General features: G+C 48.4%; 1 protein-coding gene across 2 annotated transcripts in view; it reads right to left on the bottom strand.

Annotated features, from left to right (window-relative positions):
• The window catches only part of CLMN (calmin), a 120,082-nt gene extending 103,006 nt beyond the window's left edge, over positions 1-17,076 (bottom strand). For both annotated transcript variants that reach the window (XM_023511522.1, XM_023511523.1), the window contains exon 1: positions 17,012-17,076. The gene's annotated coding sequence lies outside the window, so the exon portion shown is untranslated. The remainder of the gene's footprint in view (positions 1-17,011) is intronic.
• Positions 17,077-17,082: the final 6 nt, after the last annotated feature.

Genomic DNA, 17,082 nt, shown 5'->3' on the forward strand with positions numbered 1-17,082 from the left:
GTCACCCTGATTCCATGGGCTGGCATCAGAGCCAAACTGTGCACTATTTGTGGCTGGGAGCACCTCTTTGGGACTGGGCTTGCTTTAAAGGAAGTGAATCACAGACATCTTGGATCCTCTGATAATAGCCAAAGCCCCAGGCTATTGCTTTGTTGAACAAAAGATATCCAGACCTCTGCCTCCAACTCCAAGGATGGGACCAAGTTCAGCCAGGCAGGGTGCAAGCGCAGTGTCTATCTGGTGCTCCAGATCTAACACAACCTCTAACACAACCTTTGGCAGCTCAAGACAATGGAACGGGGGTCCTCTACACTGAACATTCCTGCTCCTTCCATCTATCTAGTTCTCATATATTCTTTTTATTTCGATATAAAACACCACCTTCCCTGAATGGCCTTCCATGGCATCTGACACAGGGTCCCATAGTTAGATATTCTCTCTGCAATCTGCTGTCATAGCCATCATTACACCCCAGTGGGACGACCAGGACTGACTCCCTGCCATGGGGCAGTGTCTAGCTCTCTTTTCCTTTAGTCTGGATCTCTGGTGCCTGGGAAACGGTCTAGAACCAAGCAGACAATAAATACTTAAGGAAGTTGCTGCTACATCAGGTTAACTCAAGAACCAGAAGGGGCCTGGTTGGTTTGACTTGAAAATAGGCAATATTATATTTTGGAAAATAAAAATACAAATTGCCACATCAGCACCTGATGCATTAAGTAATTTTCCACGGAGTAATCCACAAGGGTCATGCATTATTGCATCACTGTTGTTAGATTCTTCCCACAACTGGAGAGTATTCAGTTACAATGGACACAATTCATAGAACAGCTATTACATCAACTATTGATTTTCTAAGAGCCTCAAAGCTGGAGCTTCATATCAAAGAGTCCTTTGAGTGAGAGACACATGGAGCTCCCACAACTCTTTGTTGCGACTGAGAGTGAATTCAGGTCTTTGGAAAAGCACAACTTCTCCCTTCACTTGCATATTATCTTACTAGATCTCGAGTGGGCAGAGCCTGTGTTCCCAGGTAGGAATGTTGGGAAAATTGTGATTGTCACATGACATTTGTAGACTCAACGGAGGATATTAAAACCTCCCTCCACATGTAGAATATCCCACTCACATCCTGCTCCAAAAATAGGAGTCCCCCACGCAAACTTACACATTGAAGAATGACGGGCTCAAGCCAGCCTAGGTCATGTCCCCAGGGTGAAATGACTACAAGGGAAAAATGAATCCTAGAGGTCACATCCTTATTAGTGAGGATCCCCTGCTCCCCTTCCTTAGGCCCTATGTTCACCCCAGTAGATAAGCCACCTTCCAGAACACCCCCCTAGCATATTCCTGCCTTTGTACTGTCACTCACACCAACCTCCTCACTCACCTGCAGGCCATGCTTGCCAATCCCTGCCTGTGAGTTCTCACCCAGCACAAGGACCTGCTGTATCAACCCTTTGTGGACCACTCAACCCCAATGATCTCTCTTATCTCCAAAGAATTCCAGGCCTCCAACCAGACAGCTCATATAGGACTTGCCAACTCCTGATATATTCTCTCCACAACACGATCCCTGAGCGTAGACACCAAATCTGACATGATGCAGCACAACCTCCAAATGTTGACTAAGTGACCGATTCATTCATCTCTTTAGTTGGGCTCCTACCAAGATATCAACCACCAAACCAAAGAAATTCTTCTTTTACTTTAAATTTTAAAAATGTCCTTGTTTATTGTGCATTTTTAAGATTCTCAACTTCACTGAATCCTCCAAACAACCCTGGGAGGGTATTACTATTATTCAAGTCACATTGTCAAGAGAAGAGACCCAACACAACGTAAGGACCCGTCTGGGTCCTTCCTGACCCCCAGGCCCTGGGGCCCCAGCTGGAGATGAACCAAATGTGTGGCTGAGAAAACAGCCATGAGGTCTAACCAGCACCCCCTCTGCAATTCCCCTGACTGCTCCTGGTAACCAGCATTTAGCAGCAGCCTAGAATATAGTCCAAATGGAAAGGAACATAGCCAGTAGGACCCATAATTTGGCTAAAGTCCCCCACTTCAAAGTGAAGGAGCTAAAATTCAAATCTGGGCCTGGCTTCTCTTTCTACCACAGGCCAGGCAGACTGTCCTTTCTCTGGTTTTATGTTTACTAGATAGGAACTTCAGGGAAAAAAACAACGTATGATTTTGTAAGTGCTGGAGCGTCAAGTAGAGATTTGCTCTTTACTGAAAATCTCTAAAGGATATTTCCACAGAGCCCCTGGTTCTGGGTAATCCAACCCACTCAAAATTCTAGAAGATCAAGCAAAGTCAGTATCTGATGGAGGCTCCCACAGGATAACCTTTAATCTTGCCATGAAGAACAGCTTAACTTTAAAAGCTTGGCACCAGCCAGTTATCCCCCAGGTAGCCTGTGGCTTTGGGCTTGGGAAGATTTTATACAAGCAAGCAGGGCTCCAGCCCCAAACAGTGCAGAAGCCAAACAACCCCTGGCTTCACGGTTTGAGTTTTCTCCCCCAAAGTGCCTCCCACCCCCAGGTGCAGCACAGGCTACAGCTTTAGAACAACAGCAATAACAAAGAGAGGTGGTGGTTATCACTGGGTGTCAAGTTAAATGCCTGGGGACGCCTGGAGAGGACCTCGGTGGTGAGTTCCTTGGAGGAAGTCCCGTGGCCTCCACAGCTGCACCCCATCTGGGCCCCTGACCCTCTGGTCCTTGGCACCCCAGCAGATGAAACAAAGTGTGTGGCTGAGAAAACAGCCATTGGGTGCTACCAACAGCCCCACTGCAATCCCCCAGATTGCTCCCGGTTATCAGCATTCAGCAACAGGATAGAAAGTGGTTCAAATGGAAAGGAACACAGCTGGCAGGCTTCCTCAAGTTGCGAGTCTTCGAAGCTAGGGTGACCACAGCAATCGCCTGCAAGCTTCCTACCAGCCTGTTCCGAGACACCTGGGAAAGAAGGGAGCCACTACTCAGAGGAGAGGAGAGACTCAGCACAGGCTTCTGATTTCAGGCCGTCTCCCAACGCTAATGAAACCTAGAGGAAGAGGATTCTGTCTGTTGTATATATTGGAAAATAAACCCTCAGCAGTGGGATGAACAGAAAGGAAGACAACGACAAAATTCTTGAAGGTGGCAAGAAGGAAAGACTAGCGGTAGCTGACTCAGCAAACTCAAGAAATGGCAACCAGGAAAGTGGCAACAAGACGACAAAAACCAAGCCAATTTACAACCCATAGTCCCACAGGACTGGGAATTAGTGGTGGCAGGAGTTTCTGGATGTGGGGTTGGGGTGCAGAGATGTAGCAAGAGGATCAGGTGAAAGAACCAATGGGATCCATGTCTCCTCCTCTCCACGCCTCCAGGCTGGTGAATGCCCCTCCCCCATCAGGCACAAGAAATGGAAGTTTATTCTCTAAAGAGGGTAAAAAAAAAAAAAAAAAAAAGAAAGAAACAAAATTGAGATGATCTTGGTGCAAATTATACTGAAGACAGGCATATTAAGTGGTTTATGCATACTGGATGCAGAGTTCCCCCTAGCCTAAAGCCTATTACTTCCTGCAACTCCCAGACCTCCATTTCCCACCCCAGCAGCCTGGGGAATCTTAGCAGCCCAGGAAGAAAGACCCAGAGACATTGGCATAGGGGCTCCACGGAACAGGCCAGTGGGTACCTCCGAAAGAAGCTTCTGGTCAGAAGTTCCACCCATGTGACTGTCATATGTTTCCAGTTCCTAACTCTCAAATATGAGATAATAAACACAAAAGCTCCAGGCCAAACAAAGCAGATACACAGCTATGCCGAGGGTTGGGAAGACCCCATCCCCACCCATCCAGCGTGGGCACACCTGGCTCTAAGTTCTTCACCTCTTATAACTCAGGCAAACACCACCACTCAAGGTAGATATCAAAATTACTCTTCATCATTTTACAAATGAGGTGTCTGAAGAATAGACAGGTTAAATAACTTGTCCAAGATCACAAAGTGGTAAGTGGCAGAGCTGGGACCCCACCTAGTGATTCGGCTCCACGCTGTTGTTACTGCTGCAGGAGCTGTCTCCTAAAGTTTCAGCCCAGCACTGTCCATCATTAACATCCTCAGCGTGTATGAGAAGATACTGCAGTCATGAACAAGAGGAGGCTTCTCTAAAGAATAAGAAGGAGTTCTTGCAAATTAAAAATGTGATAGATTCCATTGATGGAATCTCCCAGAAAGCAGAGCAAAAAGCAAAAGGGAAAATTTAAAAAGATAAGAAAATTAGAGATCAGTCCAGGAGGGCTGATATCCAAATAGAAGGAGCTCTAGAAGGTCAGAGAAAACCAAAAAGCAGCCATCAGAATGGCATGAAGGATGGTTTCAAGATGGAAAGGTCTTACCAAGTGCTCTGCATAATGGACTAAAGCACCAAAGCAGGTCACCTTCAAGTCTGAGGGCCCTGGATACAACAAAAGGACCCTGTAAGCTTCCAGAGAGAACCAAATGGGCCACCCAGAAAGGATCGAGAATGGCCTCACACTTCCTAATTGCAACCCTAGAAAGAATAAAGTCACAACAAGGAGGCAGGAAGTATAAGAGAAGTGAGGGGACCACAGGTGATGGTGACAAGTGGCTTAGATGACAACCCAGCTCCAGGTGTAGAGGGAAACAAGTCCAAACTGGAGCAGGTCAGAGGACCCAGACTTAAGAACAGAGAACTCAGAGAGTTTACCTGACATCCTCAGACAACTCAAGGATCTATCCAGAAGAGCAACAGAGAGTTTGGGAATGAATGAATAGGCACATATGTCACCATCATCTGCCGATTTTTAACTCCAAAGAAAACAAAAAGCAGAGCAGGTATGGAAAGTGATCGTCGTTACCATCCCTTACTGCACAACTAAGCCCTGAATAGCACTGACCTAGAGTAACAGTGTAAACCCCAATTACTGCTCTTGCCAAAATGATAATGAAAATATACTGGGAAGTTGGGGGTAGGGACAGAGGAAAGATTTAAGGCTAAAAGAGGTAGAGAGAAGACCTACATCCTTACTTTCCATGGTAAGAAATCGGAGCCTAGAACCAAAAAACTTAAGATACAGAAATACACACATGTTATTTAAAGAAAGAGAGGAATATATCCATCATCAGCCAAAGGGAAAAAAAAATCTCAAACAGCCTCCAGAGAATGGAGCAATAATAGGAAATCAATCTTTTTAAAACAAACTTTAAAGAAAAGGCAAAAGAAGAAGAAATAGACATATTGATGATGACATGTGACTTCAATGAATGTTCTAATGACTAGAAGTTAGGATTTTCTTGCCTTTTCACCAAAAAGACAAGGTCAGCCTCACAGTTGCCCAAAGACAGTCAATACTAAAGAGGCTCAGACTCAGCTCTGCCAGACCCCAGGGGCTACACTCTCCCTTGACTGCACATTCATGCATTCAACAAATACGACTGACCGCCCTGAGGCTGGGACACAGCACTGGACAGGGGAGGCACCTGTGCCCCACCCAGTGAGGCTCTGGTCTACCCAGGCAAACCAAGAAGAAACAAGTCACCTCTAACAGTAAATCCAAGTGCAGCAGTAGCCACCCCGGGCAATCTCAATCTATGATGATAACACTTACCTGATTCCTGCTGCTCCTCCTCCCTTCCTCACTCACTCTGCTGTGGCCCTGTGGTGCCCTCGTCCCTCACATGTAAGCCATCACATACCACCTCATGGCCTTGCCCACAGAACTCAATACAGGCCATCACCCAGAGCAACATCGTGCCTTTGGTGCCCAAGGCCCTTGGCTTTGATTGGGAAGGCATCATGTCTGGTTTGTTTTAGATCAGAGTCAAGCTCAAAGGCCAGCTCTCCAAGGGAGGGCTCCACGCACGTGCACATGACAGACAAGTGAGTAGCTTTTGCAGACCAGCCTCCAGCAAGCACAGGCAAATCTAGGGGGGAGGAGTAAGTCTCAGAAATACCAGAATGTAGAGGGAAACCTCAGGTCTGCTGTGGGACAGAGCAAAGCTGCTGAGCCTGAGGGTCTATATCTTTAAAGAGGGATTATAACACCACCCCCAGAGGGGACCTCAGAATTAAATGCTGCAGTGAAGCAGGTTGTGCTTCATAATCTCCAGGGTCATGACACGACCCAACCCGAGATGGGTCCCGTGGCTGTCTCTGGTCACTTCCACCATGAGTCAAGGTTGTGACAGTTTCATCTCTTCCACCTTTTTAAGTGGGATCCTTATCCCCACTCCTCTCAGACCTGCCCCTGGAATCATCAAGTCAGCAATCATCAGTCAAGAATTTAGCCTTTATTTTGTTACGGTTCAAGGAACCTGGTATGTAAGTGATCATGAACAAAACCAGCTAAATCACTGAATCTACTCTGATAAGGCTCACTACCAAGGCTGACTTGTCAACCCACAAAAATGGGCCAGCTGGCGCCCAGTTTTCCTTCTGGGTTCCAAGTCAATGGCCCTCCCCAGTGCCAACTGGTCCTTGATCTATGCTGGCTGAGTCTCTCCCCTTCCCTCCAAATTCAAGACCCATCAGTCCCCTTCTTACTACTTTGTCCTTGATTCACTATATCTTCCCAGACTTAGTTCTGGTTCCTACTTCTAACCTTATGAGCTCAACAGCTGGCATGTGTGACAATCTCACTAAGCCTTAGTTTTCCTGGAGAGATAATAATATCCACCATTGAGGTTATTTGGAAGACTTGGTATAGTGTCCTGCACTGTGGTCACTGGCCCTGTCCCACACATACTCCAAAATCACAATATCAATGCCCTACACTATAACCAATAAAGTCAATTCCTGACTTCATTATTTTTATGCAATCTATACTATTATATATATATATACACACACACACACACACACACACACAAAAATCAAAACAGTGATACCCCATATCATCTTCTGTAACAGACTGGAACATCCCTAAGTCAGCCTGGCAAGGAAGAAGCCATAGGCGGCACCTATGGCTCAGTGAGTAGGGCACTGGCCTCATATACCAAGGGTGGTGGGTTCAAACCTGGCCCTGGCCAAACTGCAATAAAAATAGGTGGGTGTTGTGGTGGGCACCTGTAGTCCCAGCTACTCAGGAGGCTGAGGCAAGAGAATCGCCTAAGCCCAGTAGCTGGAGGTTGCTGTGAGCTGTGACAGTACGGCACTTTACAGAGGGCGATCAAGTGAAACTCAAAAAAAAAAAAAAAGGAAGAAATGAAGAAGCCACGCTCACACGTAAGGAGCTCTGTCAGCTACACAGCCTCCTTCATTGTATATTTGTATATATTGGAATATCTGATTGCACGTCATCCTTGTTTTACAAAAATAAGTAGAAATAGAGAAAAACTGAGAGTGTGGTTGTCAGCGGTAATGACTGGTTCACTCACCTACCATGGAGACAACAATGGAACAGGAGCAATGAAGACTGTGGAGCTAACCCTGTGCTCAACCAAGAAGGGACAGGGTGGCTGGGTGGCTAACGCGCAGCAGGACGTCAGTCAGCAGCACCGGAACGCTGAGGCAGGAGAAGGGTTTTCCCCATTCTCTAGGAGCTGCAGTCCCTCATAATATACATCTAAGCCTTGACTTTCAATATTTGATGTAAACAAAAGTTGGCAATTGTCTACAAACCAATGTTTTCATGACATTCTCTTGTCTTCTAAACAAACTTTGATTTTCCATATACAGTAGAAGATTATTTACCCAAAACAACTGGCCTTGACTTGCTGGGAGTTAACAGCATTTCTTGGATTCATATATCTCAACTCTAAAAGAACACAAGGATTAGAAGGGAGATGTTATTGTTGTCAGAGCATGTTAGATTCCAGAGTCCACACGATAGGACTGGAGGATGCTATGATGTCACATCTTCATGCCAGGGCCACAGACCATAGAAGGGACAATGGTGACATGATGCCACGACCTCATCTGGCCTCCTGAGTAAAGAAGTGGTTGACCCTCACACAGGTCTCTCTATCCCTCAAGTTTTACTCTCCTGTCCCTTTTCAGAAGCCTTCCCATGTTCCACAGCTAGGTGGTGGCCACACTGTGACCAAAGACCAGGTCTCTGAACTCTCAGCTCAGGCTTGCTGCCACACCCCTGGTCTCCAACAGACTCTCATAGAAACCTATGGGGTTGTCCAGGGAGGCAAATGTCTCCCAGGTGTGGCTCTTCTAGGGAAGCAATGAAGGCTTGGTAGGCATTTGTAATTCCTTCATTTATGCTGGGCCAGCAGTTCCTAAGACCTACTCTGTGTTAGGGGCTGGCAGGACAAAGACACATGCCCTCCATTCAAGGCTCTAATCAGGGGTGGGCTCAGAGGGCATCTATGAAGCCCCAGGGAGTCCAGAGGCAGGGGCTATGAATTCTGTCCAGGAGGGGACAGACCCAGTTCAAGGAGCTATTTTGGGCATGGTCGTGCTCGTTCTATGCAGAGAGACCACAGGAAAGGTACAGAGATGGGAAAGAGTGTGGCCTGAGGGGGAAACAGGAAGGTGCCTGGGTGCAGCTGGGGTCTGGTTCATTCAAGGAAGGGCAGGAGCAGTGGGGGCCAGAGCACACAGCAGGGCTTCTTTCTGAGGGCAAAGAGTTATCTGGTGGAGGACAGGCCTTTAGGCTGAGGAGCTGAGATGGAAGTGGAGACACGGGGGAAGACAGTGTATCCAGCAACAAGGAGGATCTTTGCAAAGAAGGCAGCATGTTAAGGCCTAGATGAGAGATCCACTTTAGGGCCAAGACTGACGAACACAAAAGCAAAGGAACGGCCAGAGGATGATGCCACCTGAGGCCTCAAGTTCTTTCACCATTAAATTTGGCAGGTCATCTCCAAGCCCCCTTCCCACCTGCCGCCCCAGTTCTCTGCCAGAAGGGCTCAGAACACTCCCTTTTAAGTATGTCATACCATAGAGGATTAAAAATAGTTTTTAAAAAGAGAAGGATATAAATATCACAAATGCTCCTGGCTGCATGGAGAACCCCCCCCCAGGAGAGGGAAGCAGGGGTGGGGCATGACTCCGGCATCAGAGCCCTGAGGGTCCTTCAGTTAGACCAAGATCTGCAGTTCTGCAGGAGCCCAAGGTCTTGCTGGCCAACACCATAATGACCACAGGATTTCTATAAATTCCTCAAAACCTCCTTGGCACTTCCTTGCCCTGGGGGCTCTGGATTATAATCTGCAAGAAACAGCAGATCACACTGCTCAAAAGCAAAAATCAAAGGTGAATGTCAACCACGTGGCTCCCTTTGGGACCTACCTCCCTGTACTCCCTAGCCAATGCTAAAGACCTCACCCCTAACCCCATGAGTCCACAGCCCCTGCCTTTGCAATTAAAACTTTTCTGTGCCATCCCTCTCCTCACGCTCCTACCATTAAGGCTGGATTGGCCCCCCCCACCCCCACATCCTGCAGCACCCACCCTGAGAATCCTCAGTCCCAACATACGGATCTCAAGCTCAGGATACCTGTGTCCCCTCTGTATAGAGAACTCCAGTCCCATTTGCCCTTCCCTCTACCTCCAGCCCCCAGCATTTTAGGAGGACTTAGTAAATGTTATGTAAATGTTATGTGACGGATGGACCAGATTTCAAGTGGGTCAACCCATTAGGTGCAGAGTGTACCCTAACATACAGTCACTCTGTTGAAAAGAAGGCTGGGCCATTACACATACAGGTGTCCCCGCTGTCATCACCATGAACCTTTTTTACTTGTCATGTGCTCTGGATCTGGGTTTAGAAAATATAGTCCCTGCCTTCCTACAGAAAGTCTTCCAGATTACTGCATTCTGAATGAGAGACCCCCAAATACAAGTGCACATATATTCTGCTCTGCAGGGAGGCTGGCTGGCTCCCCCCTGCCCCACCAGGCTGAATCCAGCCCTGCAGGATTCAGTACACAGCCTGCTAGTGGTAAGAAGGGTGATCTCTTGCCCTGTAGGTGTTGAGATGTTATCAGAGCCTTGCCTAGACTTTCTTCTGGATAGAAGCAGATGCTGAATACCACTGGGAGGCAAGAGTAGGAAGCACATGGCAGCCGGTCAAAGGTAACGTCTCAGTTCTGGGATCTGGGGCATCCTGGGGTCCTCCACCCTGAGCCACTGTTCTAGGACAAGGCAACTGCTTTGGTAGAAATGCTTACTTCACAAATGCACAGGAATGACCCCCAAATTCAACACACACACACATGCACAGACACACAGCCCCTTTTCCTTTTGTTGAGAGCATTTTACTAACAGTTTCTCCACCATTTCTCTGTACTCCTTTCTTCTGTATGGGGTCAGGGATAAATATTTTTGGGTTTTGTGGGGCTTTCTCTGCCTCAACTCTGCAACTCTGCTGTTGTAGTGTGAAGTAGCCACGGACAATATGCAAATAAACGGGAAATGGCTGTATTCCCAAAAAACCTTATTTTCAAAGAGACAGTGGGCTACATTTGGCTTGCAGAACATAGTTTGTAAATTTCTATTCTGATGGAAAAAAAAATTAACAACAGAAAAGGAGACAGACCAGTAAATAAGTCATCAAAGATTTTTTAATGCTACACTTACGATTTTTGATGCTACCTCTAATTCCTTCTGTGACACACACAATCTACCACTAAAAAAGAGACACAGAAAATGGTGAATTTGGAAAAAAAAAAAAAAAGGTTTCTATGAGTACAGGGAGTTCACTTTTAATGGTTCAACCACTAGAAAGACAATTACTTTATTTTTCTCTCTTCCTTCAGAAGCAGGGCAGTCATGACCTATGGCTTGTTGGGCAGGAGGAGTTTCAGCTGTTTTAGTCAAAAATTAAATGCTGGAGTGTTCCACAGGTCAGAGAGGGCAGCCCATGAAATCCAGGCCTCTTGGGCAAAGGCTGCTTCCCCAGAGCAATAGATCTGATCAGATGTTCCACCTCCCCACCGAGAATGCTCGGCCACAGGCAGCTCTGGGCTGTTGTGAGGGAGTCAAGGCCAACCACGAACTGTGGCTGCTGACACGTGATCCTGCGTCAAAACCTCGTCTTAGGTCCGCTGCCAACTGGACCTGGGGCTTTCCGCCCTGCTGACTCATAATCTGCAGGATGGGCTTCCATTTTACCTGGCCCCTGAACATTCTTGTGCATGGGTGGAGACAGGACCTCCCGGTCACTAAACCTCCCTGGGAACACCATCAGCTCTACCCCGCTTGATCAGCTAGGGACACACCAAGAACGCACATTATTTACCTATGTGTACTTTCATAGCAACTTTTCTACCCAGGACCTTGGTGGAAGTGAGTCTCCAGCCCTTGCCAGTGAAAAAAAGTCCAGAACACAGCAGCTGTGCTTGGTGGAGCCCAGAGTCACATACCAGGCATCCCCCCCATGTGTTCTGGAGACTAAAGCACAGGTGGCTTTAGGTAGGCACACTCTGCCCACCACACCTTGTACCACCTTCCCAGGGATGAATCTGAGCCCCTGATAGTCCAACCCTCTCTATTTTGCAAGTGAAGAAACTGAGGAATGTCAAGGGAGAGGGATTTCCCAGGATTCCCAAGAAGTGGGCAACAAAGCTGGCTCAGGCCTTCAGCCTCCGCGTCTTGGCTGTGGCCTCCCCAGCTGCACAATGTTCCACCTGGAAAAGCCCCCTGAGAAAAATCCACCCCTAGGATTAGGGATGGAGCCAACACTAGAACATGGCCTTTTCCCTGCAACTGGGTTAACTTAAAGCATGTGACCTGGCCCCATGTAGAGCCAGAAGGAACTCTGCACATGATGAATTCATGCCTTTAAACCAAGCATACAGCCCCAGGGGCAATGCCCTGGCAGGCAGCTACTTAAGGACGTGAAACCTCTGCATTTGATTCCCTTTTAGCTTTTGTACAGAAACCTTCAGTGCACCTGCTATGCCCTCTAAGAGCTAGGGGAATAGAAAAGGTCCCTCTCCTTGGGTTCCTTCCCTCCTCTGGCTGCCAGATAACAGTGGCCACAGCAGCAACCCAGTCTCACTGTAGTATGCCCCACAGCTTTGTGCACAGAAGGTGTGAAGATTGGGAGATAAAGACAGGGAGATAGGAAGGGAGAGCTGGGGGCAGAGAGGGGTAGGTGGCTGTGGGAGAGAAGTGGGATCCTGGGCCAGGCCACAGATGACCCTGAATGCCAGGCCAAGTGGCTTGGACTTCATCTTATGAGCTAGTACAACCCAGCCTTTTTCTCATCATGGCATTTGTGGGCCATGATATTACTCATCTTGAGGGAGGGGGGCACTAGAGAGCTGCCCAGGCCCTCACTCTGCTGCCCTTCCCCCACAGGTTGGGAAGGCCACAAAATCTGCTGGAGGCTTTAGCAGTGATGCGTTTGGGTGGCTGGGTGGTGGGTGGACTTGAGGTGAGGCAGGGCTCCAGCCATAAAGAAGTCACTGCAGAGTCCCAGCATGTGTGAGAACACCTGTACCTGACCTCGGCCAGGGGAACGAAAGGAGAAAATGGGCCACATGGGCGAGAACTGCTCTCTCTGAAACATGGAGGCACCATCCTGCCTCCAGGCTGATCCAGTGACCTCCCTCCTGTTCTACACTGTGTAATGCAGAATCTGTACAGTCAAAGTCCAGACCCAAAGCCCCTCCTCTGAGAGGGCTTTGTAGCTCCCAGGCCTGATGCTAATAGCCCCTTTAGCCATACGCCCACTGCACATGACTCACAGAATGAGCTGACAGGATACTTGGAGTTAGTCTGACCTGGGTTCAAATCCCAGCCCTACTTACAAGTCCTGTGGGCTTGGGCAGATTCTGACCGAGGGTGGGAATGCTGCTTAGGGAGCAACTGCCAACAGGATTGAGACAGTGGCCATGGAGACTCCCCTGCAGCTCCCCCAGCACAACAATAGGGGCAGCCTTGTGTCTAACTCAACCTACCTCCAATTCCAGGTCCCAGGGCAATAACAAGGCTAAGAATTACATCAAACCCCAAAAGCACCAGAACAGAAGACAGCCCAAAACACGACCGACCTCTGCATTGCTAGAATCAGAAAATCCAAGCTCCAGCCTCGCTGGGTTATCTGCTTCTTAAAGGCAGACCCAGCTTTTCACTCCCCAGTGTCTGTAAAATGTTATGTGCTCAGTACATGTTTGCTCAACTGCACAGAGAACTGGGTGGTGGCAGTTTCCTATAAGAGGGATCCTCTTCTAAATTCTAGCTTGACATCCCTCCTTGCCCAACAATAAAGTGTCCACTGGTGGAGTGGTGGAGCACTCAGCTGAACCCTAAGGCCAAGGCGAAGAGAGAAAAGGGATAGCCAAACCAGCCTTGTCATCAGGACACCAGCCCTCATCGCCCACTGCCAGGCAGAGAACAAAGGCACAGACCCATAACAGACCGCCTCCGACTTCAATTCTAGAAAATACAGTCCCTGCTTTCCTACATGGCCCCAAGGAGTGGGGGCCACCAGATGGAGGCTGTCAACATCCTGCAATTCCATTTTCTCCTCTCCAAAAAGGTCAACAGCTTGGACCACCCCTGCTTCCTTACAAGCCATCCTGTGAGGGTGGCACAGGCAGTCATTGCCCAGAGGGATGTCCATGCTTTGCCAGGGAACCCTGAGCCATCCACAGTGACCATGTCCAAGAGAACATCTGCCTGTCAGACCCAAGAAGTTGAGCAGCAGGCACCTGAAAAAGCCCATCTTTCTGTCCAGCTCACCTAGACCTCAAAGACAGGTCAAGAAGTCTTCATTCTGGCTCAGCTCCTGTGGCTGAAACAGATAAGGCGCCAGCCACATACACTTGAGCTGGTGGGTTTGAATCCAGCCCAGGCCCGTCAAACAACAATGACGTCTGCAACCAAAAAATAGCCGGGCATTGTGGCGGGCACCTGTAGTCCCAGCTACTTGGGAGGGGGAGGCCGGAGACTCACTTGAGCCCAGGAATTGGAGGTTGCTGTGAGCTGTGATGCCACAGCACTCTATCCAGGGTAAGAGCTTGAGGCTCTGTCTCAAAAAAAAAAAAAAAAAAGAAGTCATCATTCTAACAGTCCTTGGGGGATGACCTTTGACATCACAATCATATTACATGGATTCCAGAACCCTGCAGTTCAGGAAACAGATAAAGGCCTTGAATGAACAAGTGAGCAGAGGCTAATATACCTCCAAGTCAACTTAAAAATATAGGTATATGGACAGCTACATAGATATAAATCTATTACCAAATCACTCTTCCCGGAAATGCATTGCTATCCCAGAGGTTGTAACCTAAGAGCTAGTCCTCATTACCGACTCTGGAACCAAACTCTCCCTAAACCCCAAAAGAGTCAAAGCTTTCTGCAAAGAACCAAAATGTCTGACCATGACAGCAGCTGCTGCCTGCAGATGGAGGCCGAATCTTCTTCAATAATTACAGATTGAAAAATCCTATTACAGATTCATGAAATCTCACCATAGCCAGCTTCCCATCACCACAAAAACTTCAATTACCTATGCTATACGTAAGCATACAGTTTCAAAATCAACCCTCTGCCTGGACTCCTGCCTCCAGTGACTGCCAGCCATGCTGAATTCAGATGAATAAGACTCCCATGGATAATGGTCCGGGTACATCTGGGTCCAGTCAACATCCAACAGCTAGTTTTGGCAGATGCTCTAAGCTCCGTGTGGGGTGCTTTCCCAAATTGGCCCTCTGGCTGGGACTTTCTGAGTGCCACAGAAGCAAGGAGGGAAAATGTCTCTTAAGCATCCAATCAAGAGATAGAGAAACCAAAGGGAAAATCAAGACAGATTCCTGCCCCCAGCTCCACTCCCAGCCTCTTTTTAGCAATGCTCAGCAAAGCAGCAAAGCCCAACTCAGCAACTCCAGGGTGCTGATAATCACCAAAAGACATAAGACAGCTTCGCTCATTCCTAATAACCCCAAACTGCAAACAACCCAATTCTCTTGACAGAGGAATTCAAACAGTGGTATATCCATACAATGGAATAGTACTTGGAAATACAAAGGAACCACTGATACAGTCGAGAACAAGGATGAATCACAGAAACATAATGTTGAGCATAAAAACCAGATCAGAAAAGAGTACAAGCTGTATGACTCAGTTTTACTTCAAGTTCTAGAGAAAAACTAATCTTCAGGAATAAAGATGAGAGCAGTTACCTTGGCTGGGGTGGGGGGTATTACACAGTGGAAAGAAAGAGGAAGCAACAACCATCTAGGGCACTGGAAATCCTCCACATCTTGGTCTGGATGGTGGATACACGATTGTATCCACACATTAATTTAAAAGTTTACTTTTTTAATGACAAAGTCCATTGATACTCAAATTGTAACTGACATTTGCCTAAAAGTGAGAACAGTTCACTGGGAGCTGAGGCACAGCAGCCTACTCAGTGAACTCTTACCAAACCTTCAGGACCCATCTCCAATTGTCCCCATTTCATGAAGCCTTACCCCCCTGTTTCCACTGTCCTGGTTGTAACTTAATGCTCATATTTCTGAGCATCCCTTCACAACAGTCAGTTTCCTCTAAACTGGGAGCTGAGCCTGGAGGAATGCAGGAAATTGTTGCACCAAGCATTGGTTGTTATGTGCCTATTAAACACCCAATGATCGCGCGCGCACACACACACACACACACACACACACACACACACGACAGCCCAAACAAGATGGCATCTCAGCAAAAGATACTAATGCCCACTCCCAAATAGCATGTCAGTTCTTCTCAAGCAACAGGATCCAGGCACTTGGCTCCTTATCAGAAGGGATCATTTTCAACATTGTCAGCCCAATCCTCCTCCTTTGACACAAATCACAGCCAGAAGAGACCAGAAAAACCCAGAGCAAATTCAGTTTCCAGCACCCACCGCAATAGGCTCCCTTCCCCTTTTCAGGTCACCTCTGCCTACACTGTCCTTGCCCAACCCATGGGCGGGGCATGTCCAGCTGGACTCCCAGGAAACATTCAATCAGGTGTAATGTTTAAACTGCTCAGCCTGCACCCAGCCTGCTAGGACTCCCTGCCCTCTTACAGTAAAGTCACCGCACCTGTTGGTGGGGAGGGGCGGACACCCACAGCCGCATCACCTCTGCCCAACTTTCCCAGATTACTCCCAACCACCTTCAACCTGGAAATCTTCTAGAAACCCAAGCCTGAAGGGGAAGCAGCTACAGGAACTTCACCTACACAGGTTAATGAGGGCAAAAAGAGGCCAAGTGGAACTCTGTCCAGTTTGCAAACCCACATCTATAACGAGGCTGGAAATACACTTACACGAAGAGCAGGTCTCTTTGGGGGAGGACAGGTGTGTGGGTTTGGATGGGCAATTACAGGTGATTTTTTTCTTGCAATTTTTTTTGCACTTTCTAAGTTTCCAGAGTGAATAAAATTCTTTTGAAAGATAAACACACTACATATGTTGCACAGCCACTCATAGCCCTTGTCAGGAATTGCTGGCCACCAGAGTTTCTTTTTCACCTCGTCTCAGCTACCTCCAGGTAGACGCTTTGGTTGCAGCGTGCTGCTCCCTCCAGTCGGATCCTGCAGGGGAGGGGAGCCCCCTGACGTCTGAGCTGGGTGCCCTCCTGACCCCACCGATCCGAGCCCACCCCTAGCGCCACCCCCCATTCAACCCCCTAGCCTGAAGGTACTTGGGAAGTGCCTGCACACACACACACACACACACACACACACACACACACACACACACGTAGCCGCACTTTCTCCTCCCCTCCCTGACCTGCGCCACCCAAGAGCCCACGTACAAACTTCTCCAAACTCTCGACGGTGGCTGAAAGGGATTGGTGACGTCCCCTTATGGAAAACGAGCACCCTCCTAACACACGCGCACACACACACGCGTGTGCCGCCCCACCCCCGGGAAACTGTACATCTGGCCACGCTGAGACTTGGGGGCGGGTATCTGAACCCCAACCCCGAGTCAAGTGACAGAAGAGAGGTCCGGTCGGGGCACCGGCGGCGTGGTCCGAGTTGCCAAGTGTGGCAGCGGCGCCCCGGGCTCCGCGAGCGCCGGGTCCGGCGTCCCTCGGGGCGAGGTTGGGCTGCGTTACCTTGCAGGTTCTGGACTCGGATGTCGCTGATCTGCCCGATGAGCTCTTCGCGTTGGAACCAGTCCCACTCG

This window comes from Otolemur garnettii, unplaced genomic scaffold, assembly GCF_000181295.1.
Source record: "Otolemur garnettii isolate 467f Iridium unplaced genomic scaffold, OtoGar3 scaffold00020, whole genome shotgun sequence".
Taxonomy (NCBI): Eukaryota; Metazoa; Chordata; class Mammalia; order Primates; family Galagidae; genus Otolemur; species Otolemur garnettii.